General features: G+C 32.9%; 1 long non-coding RNA gene across 1 annotated transcript in view; it reads left to right on the top strand.

Moving 5' to 3' along the window:
- LOC141516278 (uncharacterized) overlaps nucleotides 1–15,610 on the top strand; it is an 89,335-nt gene that overhangs the window by 19,281 nt on the left and 54,444 nt on the right. The window contains exon 2 of the long non-coding RNA XR_012476656.1: nucleotides 8,344–8,409. This is a non-coding gene — a long non-coding RNA (uncharacterized LOC141516278). The remainder of the gene's footprint in view (nucleotides 1–8,343; nucleotides 8,410–15,610) is intronic.

The raw sequence follows: 15,610 nt of genomic DNA on the forward strand, positions 1-15,610 counted from the left end.
ATGCTAGTCCGTCCTCTTACTCACCAGTCCAACGCGTGATGAGTCTTCGGGGTACCTCCGGCCCCCACTCTTTGATGGGGGAAGAACCAGACAGAGCGCCTGAGGTGGGTAATGAGTCTTTATTCTTCTGTGATCACATTCCCGCTTCCCCCCACCTCTCAGCAGACACTTTTATCCCCTCTGTCCTCCCTCCCATGAACTCTTACTCAATGAGGGGCCGAGTTCTGTAACATTCCCTTATAAGGTGATTATGTTTCCCCCTCTAAGCGACCGCCAAGCCTCTTCCCCCCGCCCCCAACACTAAAGCATTTCTAATACTATATTGAATAGTAATGATAATAATGGACATCCTTGTTTCATTTCTGATTTTATTGGGAATGCCCCCCCCCAATTTATCCCCTTTATATATAATATTTCCTGATGGTTTTTAGATAGTGTTTATTATTTTAAGGAAAATTATATTTATTGCTAAACTTTCTAGTGTTTTTTACTAGGAAGGATGTTGTATTTTATTAAAGATTTATTCAGCATCTATTGAAATAATCATGTAATTTCTGTTGGTTTTGCTATTGATATGATCAATTATATTGAGTGTCTTTCTAATATTGAACCATCCCTGCCTACATAGCTGGTACAACTCCTATGTAATCATGGTATATAATCCTAGTAATAATTTGCTGTAGTGTCATTGCTAAAATTTTATTTACGATTTTTTGCATCAATATTCATTAAGGAGATTGGTCTACAATTTTCTTAGTCTGTTTTGGTTCTCTTTGGTTTAGGTATCAGCACCATATGGGTGTCATAAAAGGAATTTGGCAGAATACCTTCTATTTTTTAAAGTAGTTTATATATAATAGGAATTAATTTTTCTTTAAATGTTTGACAGAATTCACTTGTAAATCCATCTGGACTGGAGACTTTTCTAAGAGAGTTTGTTGATGGTTTCTTCAATTTTTTTTTCCTGAAATGGTGTTATTTAAGTATTTTATTTCCTCTTCTGTTAATCTGGACAGTTTGTATTTTTGTAAATATTCATCCATTTCATTCAGTTTATCCAGTTTATTAGCATACAGTTTGGCAAAGTAGCTCTGAATTATCTCTTTAATTTCTTCAACACAGGTGATTTATCTTCTTTTTAAAAATCAGATTAACCAGATTTGTCTATTTTATTCTTTTTTCCATAAAATCTATTCTTTTTTTAAAATTTATTTTCATCCAAATACACCTGTATATTTTTAAGTTAAAAATTTCCTTCCACCCTCCCTTTCTACCCCCCTCCCATTAGTGATGAACAGTCAGGTTAGCTTTATACATACATATTTTGATAAGCACATTTACAGATTAGTAATTTTTGGATGAGGAATTATGATAAAGGGAAAGATATATATGTATATATATGTATATATATATAAGAGATAATTTTTATAAAGTGTTAATCAAATTCTGAAGGGTTGTTTGTGTGTTTGTGTGTGTGTGTGTGTGTGTGTGTGTGTGTGTGTGTTTTGTTTTTCTTCTTCTGGATGGGGATAACATAGTCCATAGCCAGTCTAATACATTTGTCTTAGCTCTCTGGACTGCTGAGAGGAGCTGCTTCCATCAAGATTGTTCATCTCATAATATTCTTGTTGATAATCCATTGTTCTCTTGGCTCTACTCCCTTCACTCAGCATCAGATTCCATAAGTTATTCCATGGTTCTCAAGAGTCCCACCATTTATGGAAAGAACAATAGCATTCCATAGTATTCATGTACAATAACTTGTTTAGTTTTTCCCCAATTGATGGCATCCCCTTGATTTACAGTTCTTTGCCTATACAAAAAGAGCTGTTATGAATATTTTGGAACATGTTGAACTTTTTCCTCTTTTTATAATTTCTTCTGAATATATACTTATAATTGGAATTGCTGGGTCAAAGGCTAAGAACAGTTTTATTACTCTTTGGGCATAGTTCCATATTGTTCTCCAGAGAGGTTGGATCTGTATAAAAGCCAACTCTTAGTTTTATTTATGAGATCAATGCTTTTCTTGCTTTCAATTTTATTAATCTCTCCCTTGATTTTCAGTATTTCTAATTTGTTATTTAATTGGGGTGCTTCAATTGTTCTTTTTCTAGTTTTTTTGGTTGCATACCTAATTCATTGCTCTTCTCTTTCTCTATTTTATTCATATAGACATTGAAAGATATAGTTTCCCCCTCAAAACTGTCATGGCTGCTTCCCATAAATTTTGGTATGGTGTCTAATTAGTATCTTTGCATATAATTATTGTCTATTATTTATTGTCTATTATTTATTGTTTGATCCATCCATTATTTAAAATCAAGTTATTTAGTTTTTAATTTATCTTTCCATGAACCACTATTATATGCAATTTTATTACATCATGGTTTGAGAAGTGTGAATTTATTATTTCAGTCTTTCTGCATTTGATTATAAGGATTTTATGCACTAGTATGTAGTCAATTTTGGTATAGCTGTCATGTACTATTGAGATAAAGGCATATTCTTTTCTATCCTGATTAAATTTTCTCCAGAAATCTATCATATCTAAGTTATCTAAGATTTAATTCACCTTAACTTCCTTCTTGGGATTTTTTTTTTCGGTTAGATTTAATCTAGTTCTGAGAGAGAGAGATTGAGGTCCCCCATTATTAAAGTTTTGCTGTCTATGACTCCTTTTCATTCACTGATTTGTTTCTCTAGGTATTTGGATGCTATGCCACTAGGTTCATACATGCATAGTAATGATATAGCTTCATTACCAATTGTGCCTTTTAAGAAGATGTAGTTTCCTTCCTTATACTTTTTTAATGAGATCGATTTTTGCTTTTACTTTATCTGAGATCTAGATCGCTTTCACGGATTTTTTAATTTAACTGAAGAATAATATATTTTGATCCATACTTTTACTTTTATACTCCAAATATCTCTCTACTTCAAATGTGTTTCTTGTAGGATTTTGTTGTTTCTTGTAGGATTTTGGTTTTTAATCCACTGTGCTATCCACTTCCATTTTATGGGACAGTTCATCCCATTCCCATTTACAGTTAAGATGACTAATTCTGTATTTCTCTTCATACTATTTTTTCCATTTATGATTTTCTCTTTCCTTTTCCTTTATTCCTCCTCATCAAAATTTTACTGCCTTTCCCCTTTAACTTTTCTTTTAAAATTTAACTTTCAGTTTATTTTCACTTATACCTTCTACCCCCGCTCCTTTTCCCTGTGGAGTCAGATAGATTTTTAAATCCAAGTGGAAATGTATATTATTGCCTCTCTTGGCCAAATTCATTGAATAGAATTTATTCAATGTTCACACCCTCCCTTCTTTCCCTCTAAAAAGTATAAATCATTTTGGCTTTTCATCTGGTTTTATTTATCACTCAAATGCTATTAATCAGGCATCATCAATCATGACTTGATAATTTGATTGTCTGAGAAGCTCAAAATGTTGCCAAAGTACCATCACAGATTGATTACTTGATTGCTTCATTGTTTGATAAGCAAAATTGTCTCAGAGTCACTAAGTACACTCTCCTCTTCTGTCTCATTAGAAGTACAATTTTCAATGTCTTTAAATCTCTTGTATGGACTTTTTTGATTTGAGTCCAATTCATAGACTCAATGAATCTTGAATTGCATCAAATTATAATCATTTTTTGCCTTACCACCTTTTAAGTAGGCAAAGAATCATCTAAAACCAAATCATTTTATGAACTATTTGAACCTCCCCCCCCAACCTACATTTTACTCTCCCCTACTGAGAGTACTTATCCCTTTGTTAAATAAATTAAGGATTAATTCCAACCCTGAATTAATTAACCATAAGAATCCCAAAAGTCTAAATACTGGAAGGCTCTGAAGGTCTCACTTGAGAACTTTACAAAAGATTGTGAGTTAGGGGAGACACTGACTCAGGACCTTCTATTTTATGATGCCCTCATCAGAGAAAGTGCTAATATTTGTCAGTAGAGCAGAATTAAAGTATGTCAAAGGATATTTAGACACTTGAATTTTTAGGTAACACCCCTGCTTTTCATCAGGGCTTTTTGTCTCAAACACATTGATATCATCTTGGGCATTCCTATTGGAGAGACAAGACTCAACTCTACCCATGTCCTCTAATTTCAATCTCTTCAATTATATTTGACCTTTTAATTATCCTAAGAGAAGCAAAATTATCAGGAGTTAGAAGTGTAATATCTTCCCTTTTGTGGTTGTATACAATTTTATAGTCTTGACTAACATTTGTTTTGGTTTGTTTTGTTTTTCCTTCACCCTTTCATTTATCTTTTTATGCATTTCTTGAGTGTTGTATTTGACAATTGAATTCTCTGTTCAGTTCTGGTCTTCAAGTTAGGAAATTCTGGAAATGCTCTACTTAGTTGAGCATCCAAAGTTTCCCTGATAGCATATGATGAATTTGTTGGGTAGTAAATTCTTGCTTGTAATCCCAGGTACTTTGCCATCTGATATATGGTATTACAGATCCTCTGGTCCTTCAACAGTGAGACTATGTGAGTCTGATTGTGTTTCCTTTGTATTTCAATTGTTTTATTTTTACTGCTTGCAATATTTTCTCCTTTATTTGGGATATCTGGAATTTGGCTATAACAGCCCTTGGCATTTTTATCCTGGGGGTCTCTTTATGTAGGGGTTCTTTGTAGTCTTTCAATGGCTATATTGTCTTATTGTTCTAGCAGATTTGAACATTTTTCCCTGATAATTTCCTGTATGATATTTTCTAGATCTTTTTTTTTTTTTATCTAGGATTTCTAGTAGTTTGATGATTTGTAGATTACCTCTCCTGGATCTATTTTCCAAGTTGTTTCTTTTTCCTAAAAGGTACTTTATGTTTTCTTCAATATTTTTCAACCCTTTTATTTTTTGATGGAATTTTATAATCTTGTAGATTTATTGATTTCTATTTGTTCAATTCTAATTTTTACAGTTTTTTTTTCAATTATCTTTTGTGTTTCCTTTTTAAAGGTGTTGAATTCTCTGGTCAATTTTTCATAATTTTCCTGATTGACTCTCACTTCTTTTTACCATTTTTCTTTTTCCTCTCTTCTTTTATTTTTAAATTCTTTTTAAATCTCTTACATTAATTTTTTTGATTTGAGTCCAGTTCATAGAATCTTTTGAGGCTTCCCTGTGACAGATTATTCACTGATTTCTTCTGCTGACTTGGCATTGTTATCATCTTCATTTGCAAAGTAGTTTTCTTTACTGAGTGCTATATTTTACTCATCTTTGTTGTTCTAGCTCTGCTCCTGGAGTATAGATCCAAGCTTTTTATACACTGATCCCTGACTTGTCACATTCCAAGTATTATTTTTTACATGGCAATAGAGTTAAGTGGCTTTCCCAAGGCCACACAGCTAGGTAATTATTAAGTGTCTGAGGTCGGATTTGAATTCAGGTACTCCTGACTCCAGGGCTAATGCTCTATCCACTGTGCCACCTAGCTGCCCCATCCACCACACCACCTAGCCACCCTTTTCAAGCATTTTTAATGATGCAAATAGAATAATGATAAATGGGGATAATCAAAAACATTGGTAATTTTTAAATTAATCACCATTACTTTTTCCAGTCTACCATGATATCCAACTAAGGTTCCTGATTTTTTTGCAGAAGAAATAGGAATGTTCTTAAGGAAAAGAAAGATTGGATGAGGGAAGTATTTGGATAAAATCAAGTATACATTGGAGGACATCTTTGCAGGAAGTTATTTTTCTAAAGTGCAGGTCTGAAACTATTACCACCAGGTTTAAAATATACCAATCACTTCTTAATGCCTCCAGGATCAAATACATAATTTTATGATTGGCATTCAAAGACCTTTACAACCTAACCTGCTTCTACCTTTTCAGTCTTCCTATATCTAACTCCCTGCAACATATTCTTCAATCTAATGATGCTGGCCTCATTGTTATTCCATGATTACAACACTCTGTCTTACAGTTCTGAACATTTTTCTTCCTGGCTTCCTCCATGCCTGGAATAATAGTCCTCTTCTTGAGGGACATCATTGATTAGGGTATTGCTAGAGAACAAACAGACTTGTAAATAATATTCCACAACATTCTACATTTTCACAATCATATTATTAATTGAAAGATATAGATACTACATGGGTCCTATTGTACTTATTATTTTTGTTAAAAATTCATTTCATTTGGTGAAGCAAAATATCACCTCAAAAATGGATTCCAAAAATTGCCATCATGCACAAGATTTCTTAAAAGATATAAGAATAGAGTCAACTTTATTTCCTTCTTTGATAATTAATATAAGATAAACATAAAAGATGGGGAAAATATGTTACTCAATAGTGTTTATTTTTGCCATCCAAGTAATTCTTCACATAGTTAAAATTGAGAAGTGCTACTTGACTGGGAGGTCTTCCATATGTTCTTGTGGATGGCATTGAACTTGTTATATGCCTGGAATATTACAGAACTTCTTGGACTTCTTAAATTAACACATAAATAACCAAGCATTCAATGTAGTCATTCCTACATGAAAATTCAAGTGTATGATGGACTAGAGTGAACAATCACTTTTAAAAGTCTGTGCTATCCTGGTGTCCCTGTAATGAGAAGAAAGAGCAAAATAAACCAGTGCTATATTTCATGAATCAACTGTGATGAATTTATGGTGGGAAATGAAAAAGATTCTCATTCAGTGGAAAGGAATGGGTGATATGGGATGAATACACACACACACATACACATACACACACCCACACATACACACACACACACACACACACATATATATATATAGTTAGAGAGAAAATCCACATTGATTAAATCACAAAGCTATTTGAGTATCTTGAGAAAAGATATTTTGGAGTTGAGATAATAGACTATTACTTGAGATTTTTCTAACATGTTATCTATTATAAACGTTCTATATTAGTAGCTTGAGCTCTCCAATGACCTTATACAGAAGGATGCACTGGAGCTAGCTCAAACAAACTTACATGAGACAATTATTAAATTTTCAGTGTGAGTATTTATACTGTGGAAATGGGCAAACACTACATATCAGGTTTTGAATAAAAGTTTGTTTATTGTTTATACTTACTAAATTTTGCAGAAAATATTAATAATGTAAATGACATTTTTCTATTCCCAGAAAGCCAGTAGTTAAATGTTTGCAATACACATTGTCTTATAGGTATGGATCATAGAGTACTTTATTAAAATTGAGTTTAAGGAAATATTCAAATATTTTCTTTTAATTTTAAAATTGCTTTTTTTCTCAGTCCTCCAATCTGATCAAATTAGCATAGATATTGGATTAGTTATCATTTCCTGTGCTACTTTGTTCCTCTTTTACAGAAGCAGAACTAAGGTAAATAGGGGTAGAGTGACTTTCCTAGGTTCACACAACTGGCAAATGTCTGAGGCTGAATTTGAACAATGATCTTCCCATCTTCAGTCCCAGAGCTCTATTCATGTACCAAATTACTGCCCCTCCTAAAAAAATATTTTAAGTATTTTTCTTGACATTTTATTTACTTACATGCAACAGTAGTTTTCAGCAACCAATTTTTTTGCAAGGTTTTGAGTTTTACATTTTTTTCCTTGCCTCCACCCCACCCCAAAGCAATCTAATACAGGCTATACATGTGGTTGGTTCTTGTTCTTTTCCATCAAAGAGGACCAAAATGATATCATTATGGTTGAGACAAATTGCCATGTGTTTGACATGGCTGATCAGACTAGTATGAGCTCAGAATGCTCTACCACAGGTCAGGCACAAATAGTCCATCTGAACACCTGGGGTGCTTACTCTAGACTTATGTATGTCACATTAACTTTGAGCTACTTCCATTCAGCTTTGTTCATAGAGCACAGCCCCCTCACTGATGAAGGCACACCATAGGCGGTCCTGTGCCTGTGCCTTCCATCATGCACAATCCATTCTAAAGCTCTTAAGAGAGATGTTCAGGGTATCTGGTATCGTTTCTTCTAACCTCTTGTGAGTACTTGCCCTGGGTGAGTTCTCCATAAAATAGTTTTTGGGGGACAAGCTTACATTTGTAACAATGTGCCCAACCCATCATAGTTGCACTCTCTGTAGCAGCATTTAAATGCTTGGCAGTTTAGATCTAGAAAGGACCTCAGTGTCTGGTATCTTATCTTGCCAGGTGAACTTCAGAATCTTCCTTAGACAATTTAAATGGAAACAAATCAGTTTACTGACATGGAGCTGGTGGATTATGCAGATTTCATAGCCATATAGCAATGAGGTCAGCACAACAGCTCTGTAGACCTTTAGTTTGATAATTATTCTAATACCTCTTCTCTCCCACTCTTTTTTCAGAGTCTCCCAAATGCTGAGCTATGCAAGTGTCATCCTCATTGTCAATGTGTACCTCCCTGGAACAAGGTAAGTGAACTTGTTCACAGTACTCAAAACTCTAAAAAACAAAAAAACAAAAAACCAGTGGCAACTAGGTAGTGCAGTGGATAGAGTACTGGCCCTGGAATCAGTAGTACCTGAGTTCAAATCTGGCCTCAGACACTTAATAATTACCTAGCTGTGTAGTCTTTGGCAAGTCACTTAACCCCATTGCCATGCAAAAAACCTAAAAAACCCCCAAAGTACTCAAAACTTCTCTATTTGCTGTAATCAATTGTTCCACATATGGATGGTGTGGTACTGGCTGATGGAGTACCTGTGTTTTCTTGGTGTTAATTGTTAGAACCAAATTAGAAAATAACATAGAATCAATTCATCCTTTGTTGCATCACAGCTTTAGAGGCTACATTGAGTGCACAATCATATGCAAACAGAAGATCATACACCAACACTCCCTTCACTTTGGTCTTGGCTGGTAGCCTTTTCAAAGTCGAAGAATTTGTCATCAGTGTGCTAGCCGACCTTGAGTCCATGTTCCTCCTCATTGAAGGCATTTGATGACATGGCTGAAAACATTCTGCTAAAATGCATGGGAACAAGGACACAACTTTATTTCACTGGAGACCAGGAAATATTGAGAGCATTATCTACTCTGTAAGTGGCAATCTCAGTATCATAAGCCTGTTGTTCACTCCTTTTGGTAGGCATACAGACTTATTGAAGATTAGCCTTGCTTGAACATACCATACAATCTATAACATAGCCTAATATAGCCTCTACTTTTATAATTATGCTAAGCATAAATCCATATTAACATGTTGTGAAAGAAGAATCAAATCAAAACAGAAAAAAATAACATTATAGAGAAAAAAATGTTGAAAAGATATCTTTTAAATATAGTTCCTTCTCTGCACATGGATTGTATTTTCCATCACAAATGTTTTAGAATTGTCTTTGATTATTGTACTGCTTAAATAAACAAGTCCATCACAGTTGATGACCATTCAATGTTGCTGTTAAATGTATAGAGTGTTCTTCCAAGTCTGCTTACTTCACTCATTATCAGTTCATGCAAGTCTTTCCAGGCTATTCTGAAGAACTATCTCTCATTATTTTGTATAGAACAATAGTGTTCTGTCACATTCATATTCCACAATTTGGTCATCCATTCCCCAGTTGATGGGCATCCCCTCAATTTCCAATTCTTTGCCACTATGAAAAGAGCTGCTATAAATATTTTGGCACATGTGGGTTTTCTATTTTCTTTTGTGATAGCTTTGGGATACAGATCTAGAAGGGGGTATTGCTGGATCAAAGGGTATGCACAGTTTTAGTGCCTGTTGGATGTAATTCCAAATTACTTTCCAGAAAAGCTGAAGCAGTTCACAACTTCACCAGCAATACATAAATATGTCAGTTTTCCCATATTCCCTCAACATTGATCATGTTCCTTTTTTTAATATTATCCAAAGTGAAAGATGTGAGTGATATCTCAGAGTTGTTTTAATTTGCATTTCCCTAAACAATAATAATTTAGATCACTTTTCTTATGACTATGGATAATTTCTTCATCTGAGAATTGCCTTTGCATATCTTTTGACTATCAGCTGATTTTATTTTTATAAATTTGACACAGATGTCTACATGTTTTAGAAATGAGTCCTTTATAATAACATTAATTATAAAAATTGTTTCCAAATTATGACATTCCTTTTAATTTTGAAGATATTGGCTATAATACTTTTCAATTTAATGTAATCAAAATTATCCATTTTGTATTTTATAATGTTTTCAATCCCTCTTTGGTCATAAACTGCTTTACTTTACATATATCTGACAGGAATAATATTTCTTGTTCTCCTATCTTATGATATCACCTTTTATGTCTAAATACTGTTACCATTTTGATCTTATCGTGGGACAGGGCATGAGATGATGGTCTATATCCAATTTCTGAGATAATATCTTCCTAGCAGTTTTTATTTAAAAAGTGAGTTCTTATACCAGGAATCTTTGGGTTCATCAAATAGCGTATTACTGTGGTCATTTACTACTCTTTCTTTTGTGCCTAATCTATTCCACTGATCCATCAGTTTTTTTCTTAACCAGGATCAAATAGTTTTCATGACTGTAGTTTTATTTCAGATCTGGTGTGGTTAGGCTACCTTTCTTTGCATTTTTAATGATTTCCTTGATATTCTTGATTTTTTATTCTTCCAAAGGAATTTAGTTACTATTCTTTTCCAGATTAATAAAGTAATTTTTGCTAGTTTTATAGGCATGCAATTGAAAAAGTAATTTAATTTAGGTAGAATTGTCATTTTTATTATATTAGCTCAGCCTACCCATGAGCAATTGCCATTTTCCCAGTAATTTAGATCTGATTTTCTTAGTGTGGAAAGTGCTTTATAATTGTTTTCATATAGTTTCTAGGATTGCTCTGGAAGGTAGACTCCGAGTATTTTATGTTGCCTACAGTTACTTTAAATGGAATTTTTCTTTCTACCTCTTCCTGCTGTGTCTTGTTGGTAATAAATATAGAAATGGTGATAGTTTATGTAGTTTTTAATTTTATATCTTGCATCTTTGTTAAAGTTGCTAATTGCTTCCAGTAGATTTTTTAGATGATATTTTAGGGATCTCTAGATATGCCATCTTATCATCTGCAAAGAGTGAAAGTTATTTTTCCTTCCTTCCCGATTCTAATTCCTTCATTTTTTTCCTTCTCTTATTGCTGAAGCTTACATTTCTAATACAATATTCAATAGTAGTGTTGATCTTACTGGGAATGATTCTACCTTATCCCTATTGCATATGCTTGTTGAAGGTTTCTACTGCTTATCATTTTAAGGAACAATTGATTTATTCCTACACTCTATAGTGTTTTCATAGGAATAGGTGCTGTGTTTTGTCAAAGGCTTTTTCAGCATCTATTGAGATAATTATATGATTTTTGTTAGGTTTTTTATTGATGTAGTCAATTATAGTGACAATTTTCCTAATATTGAACCAACCTTGCATTCCTGGAATAAATCCTGCTTAGTTATAGTGCTGTAATTAACTTGCTATAATCACTTTGCTAAAATTTTATTTAATATTTAGCATGTATATTCATTAGGGAAATTGGTCTGTGATTTTCTTTCTCTGTTTTGACTCTTCCTGGTTTACATATCAGCACTATATTGATGTCATAGAAGGAATTAGGCAGAGTTCCATCTTTACCTATATTTCCAATTGTTCCTTAAATGTTTGATAAAATTCACTTATGAATCCATCTGGCGATGTAGATGTTTTTCTTAGGTGGTTCATTGATGGCTTGTTGAATTTCTTTTTCTGAGATAGGGTGATTTTGGTATTTAATTTCCTCTTCATTTAACCTGGGCAAATTTTATTTTTGTATATATTCATTCATTTCACTTAGATTATCAAATTTATTGGCATACAATTGGGCAAAAATAGTTCTGAATTATTACTTTAATTTCCTCCTCTTTGGTGGTGAATTCACCTTTTTTTCATTTTTGATACTAGTAATTTGGTTTTCTTCTTTATTTTTATTTAATAAAATTAACCAAAGGTTTATCTATTTTATTGTTTTTTGAAAAAACCCAACTCTTGGTTTTATTTATTAGTTCAATAATTTTCTTGGTTTCAATTTTATTAATTTCTCTTTTAATTTTTAGAATTTTTAATTTGATATTTAATTGAGGGGTTAAATTTGTTCTTTCCTCTAATGTTTTAGTTGCATAGTCAGTTCATTGATTTTTTCTTTCTCTATTTTATTCATGTAAGCATTTGAGATAGACTGTATCCCCTAGTAATTGCTTTGGTTGTATCCCATAAGTTTTGGTATAATGTCTCATTATTGTCTTTGTCTCAAATGAAATCATCAATTCTTTCTATGATTTGATGTTTGATCCACACCTCTTTAAAATTAAATTATTTAGTTTCAAATTAGTTTTAGGTCTATCTCTCCATGGCCCCTTATTGTGAGTGATTTTTATTGCACTGAAAATGATGCATTCATTATTTCTGCTTTTTTGCAATTAATTATGAAGTTTTTATGCCCTAGTCCATGGTCAATTTTTGTGTAGGTGCCATGTACTGTAGAAAAATGGTATATTTATTTCTATCCCTGTTTAATTTTCTCCTAAGGTCTATTAGGTCTAAGTTTTGTAACATTCTATTAAACTCCTTAACTTCCTTCTTACTTATAATATGGTTAGATTTATCTAATTCTGAAGAGAGGGAGGTTGATGTCTCCTACCAGTGGAGTTTTACTATCTATGGGTGACATCTTTCTAATGGTCAGACTGTATGTTTCATTCTGGGCTTGATTCCAAATTTGCTTTTTCACTTTAAAGGTGACACTATTGTTAATTAAGTAATGACAAAGTCTTTCAGATTTCTCACAACATTGAATGGAAAATTTATCATTTTGTTTCTAGATTTCAAGAAGAGCTGAGGAGTAAAATGTTCAGACTGTACAAAGTCAGTAATTTCTGTTGGACATCCTTACATGTGAAATGATTTTTAACAATTGTGATATTTCAAACTAGCAAAGGGATTCTTTAAGGCTGCTATTCCTTATTTAGGAATTGAGTTCCTAAAGCTAAAAATGTACCCACTCCTGGAAAACCAGATGATGAGTCCCTTGGAATTAACTTATATTGGTCCTCAGATGTCAGATTTAGTCCATCACCTTATATAAACAAAGCCTTTCCAGCATGTAAAGACCTTCTAGTACTTGTTTCAGATTACATTGACTGCATCAGAAAATGTCAGTTGCATATAAGTTATATCGATGTGATTTCAGGCTAATTCTTAATTGATAACTCTTTGGAGGGAAAGAATATCCACTTGTTAAATCACACCATCTACATTAATACTCAGAGTTTATTTACTAATATAGTATACTGGTTATTTTCATCATGACTTTGCCTAGTCATTAATATGCAACATTTGATAATCCATGCTAAATTTCCCTATTATTTTTATTAATTGCCAGAATAAAAATAATTACAAAGCACTTAAATATATTAAGCAAAAGTACAGGCTTAATGGGATAATAATAATTTTGCTATGTAGCAAAAAAAAACGTACTTTTTCTATCAGTTCTCTTGAAACATCTCAAAAGCAGTTGTGTATGCAAGCCAAGAAATGATATTTTTTAAATTATTTTTGGGCTTTCCATAATATATCTCTTCTTCACAGTGTCAAAACAGACTGTTTTTAACATTTATCTTTGAATTAGATAGTAAATTCATACCAATGCATATAGCCACACACCCAAAATGTTTACATACAAGTTTTTCAGTTAGTTGAGATGTGTTCTGTTTTATTCAATCTTATAGTGGATTTGCTATTTCTTCCATTTAAACCAATACAACAAAAGAATCAAACATTTTCCACAAGAAATTTTAGTTATGTCTTCAAAGACACAAAAGATAATTTTAGAGGATTTTCCCTTCCTCTAACTTGAGAATATGCTTAATGCACATGTGAAGACTTTCATTGATGAAACCAGAAGGGTATAAAAAGATGTAGAAAATACAAAACTCTTCTATGCTAATTTTCTTTTCTTATTAATATTATTTTACTTTATGGAGGCAGTTTAATAATGACTAATATAGCAAACCAGAAATTTTTTATTAGGTTATGTCAAGTTATTTTCTTTTACTAAAAGTTAGTATAACATGAGAGACCTTAATAGATGTAAGTTCAAAGTTAACATTTTCAATCATCCTCTAGATAAATGGAAAGAATTATGGGTACTGAGTGAACCAAACTTACTTCATCTTGTGACTCAATTTTGGATCTAGCTCAGTCACTTCCTATTCAATTATGTGTCCAGTCCAATTTATGTCTTCTGAAAGGAAAAAAAAAAAAACAAAGAAATAACTTTATTCAATTGTGGGAATTGGGAAAATAATCTCATTGCATGAAGCCAGGCCTGCATGATTAGTTAGCTGGAACCTCTTTTCCTGTTGCTTAGAGATGTCACCCTTAAAGAACTAGGTAATACTGGTCAGAAACCCAGTCAGACCTCAAGATTGCTACAAGGAGTTTTCTTATAACTATACATCTCAAGCAACCCATATATTTAATTTGAAAATTGATCCTGTATGTATTAATCAAGTTAATCTAGTTACATGGACTGAATGAAGAAACTTGGGTATGACACCTCTTTTTCTGATTTCAAGAAACTGTATCTGTTCACTCTTCCCCTCCTGAATCAGAAAGCCAAAAGTCTTTTCTCCAATTAGAAATAAGACTCCTTCATCATGTATTCTGGTTCATCTCAGGTTAATTGTTTTTAATGCATAAAATTGTGCCTCCCCCTGTATTCAGAGATAGTTCCTATTACCCAACTTGCTATAGAAACTAAGTGGGGTTCTATATAGTTTGGTTTCTTTTGCTCAATGTTCTTTTCAAAAGTAGCACATACTTTTTTTTAAAAAAAAGAGTTTTAAGGGGCAGCTAGGTGGTGCAGTAGATAAAGCACTGTCCCTGGAGTCAGGAGTACCTGGGTTCAAATCTGGTCTCAGACACTTAATAATTACCTAGCTGTGTGGCCTTGGACAAGCCACTTAACCCCATTTGCCTTTCAAAAAAAAAAACCTAAAAAAAGAATTTTATTGTGAATTTCAGTTATTATTGAAGAAAAGATTACTTTAGAATTACTATTTCAAATCATTTGAATATTTGTAATGTTTTTAAGCAACTCTCACTCTTCCTTAACATTGTATTCAGTGAACCCCACTTATTTATGTCTCTTAAATAGTTATCCAATCTAATAGAAAAAAAGAAATGACCAGCCAGTGTTGGGGTGTATAAACATTTCATACATTACAGCAATCCTTCCTTGGTTACCTGAGAGAAGCAGAGGAAGAATATAAGTAGTAACCTTATTTCGTATCTGTGACTGTGTATAGCATTTTGTATGTCTGTATCTGTGTTTGTATGTATTGGAAGAGAGGAAAGAGCAGAGTTGTTACTGTTGCAATTATTTCTTCCTCCTCCTGCCACTATTTCTACTTCACCCTTCTTGATGATCCTGGCCATGCTTGTTAATGTAGAAGATGTACCACAGTGTCATTGCTATTGACTGAAGGAACCTACTTCGGGTGCCATGATGGGAATGGTATGACATAGCCACTGTCAAAAGAGACAATGAGGCAGCATTTGTACACTAAATCATAAGCATTCCCAAGAAAAAAGAATCTCTATC

The sequence above is a fragment of the Macrotis lagotis genome, chromosome 3, assembly GCF_037893015.1.
Source record: "Macrotis lagotis isolate mMagLag1 chromosome 3, bilby.v1.9.chrom.fasta, whole genome shotgun sequence".
Classification (NCBI taxonomy): Eukaryota; Metazoa; Chordata; class Mammalia; order Peramelemorphia; family Peramelidae; genus Macrotis; species Macrotis lagotis.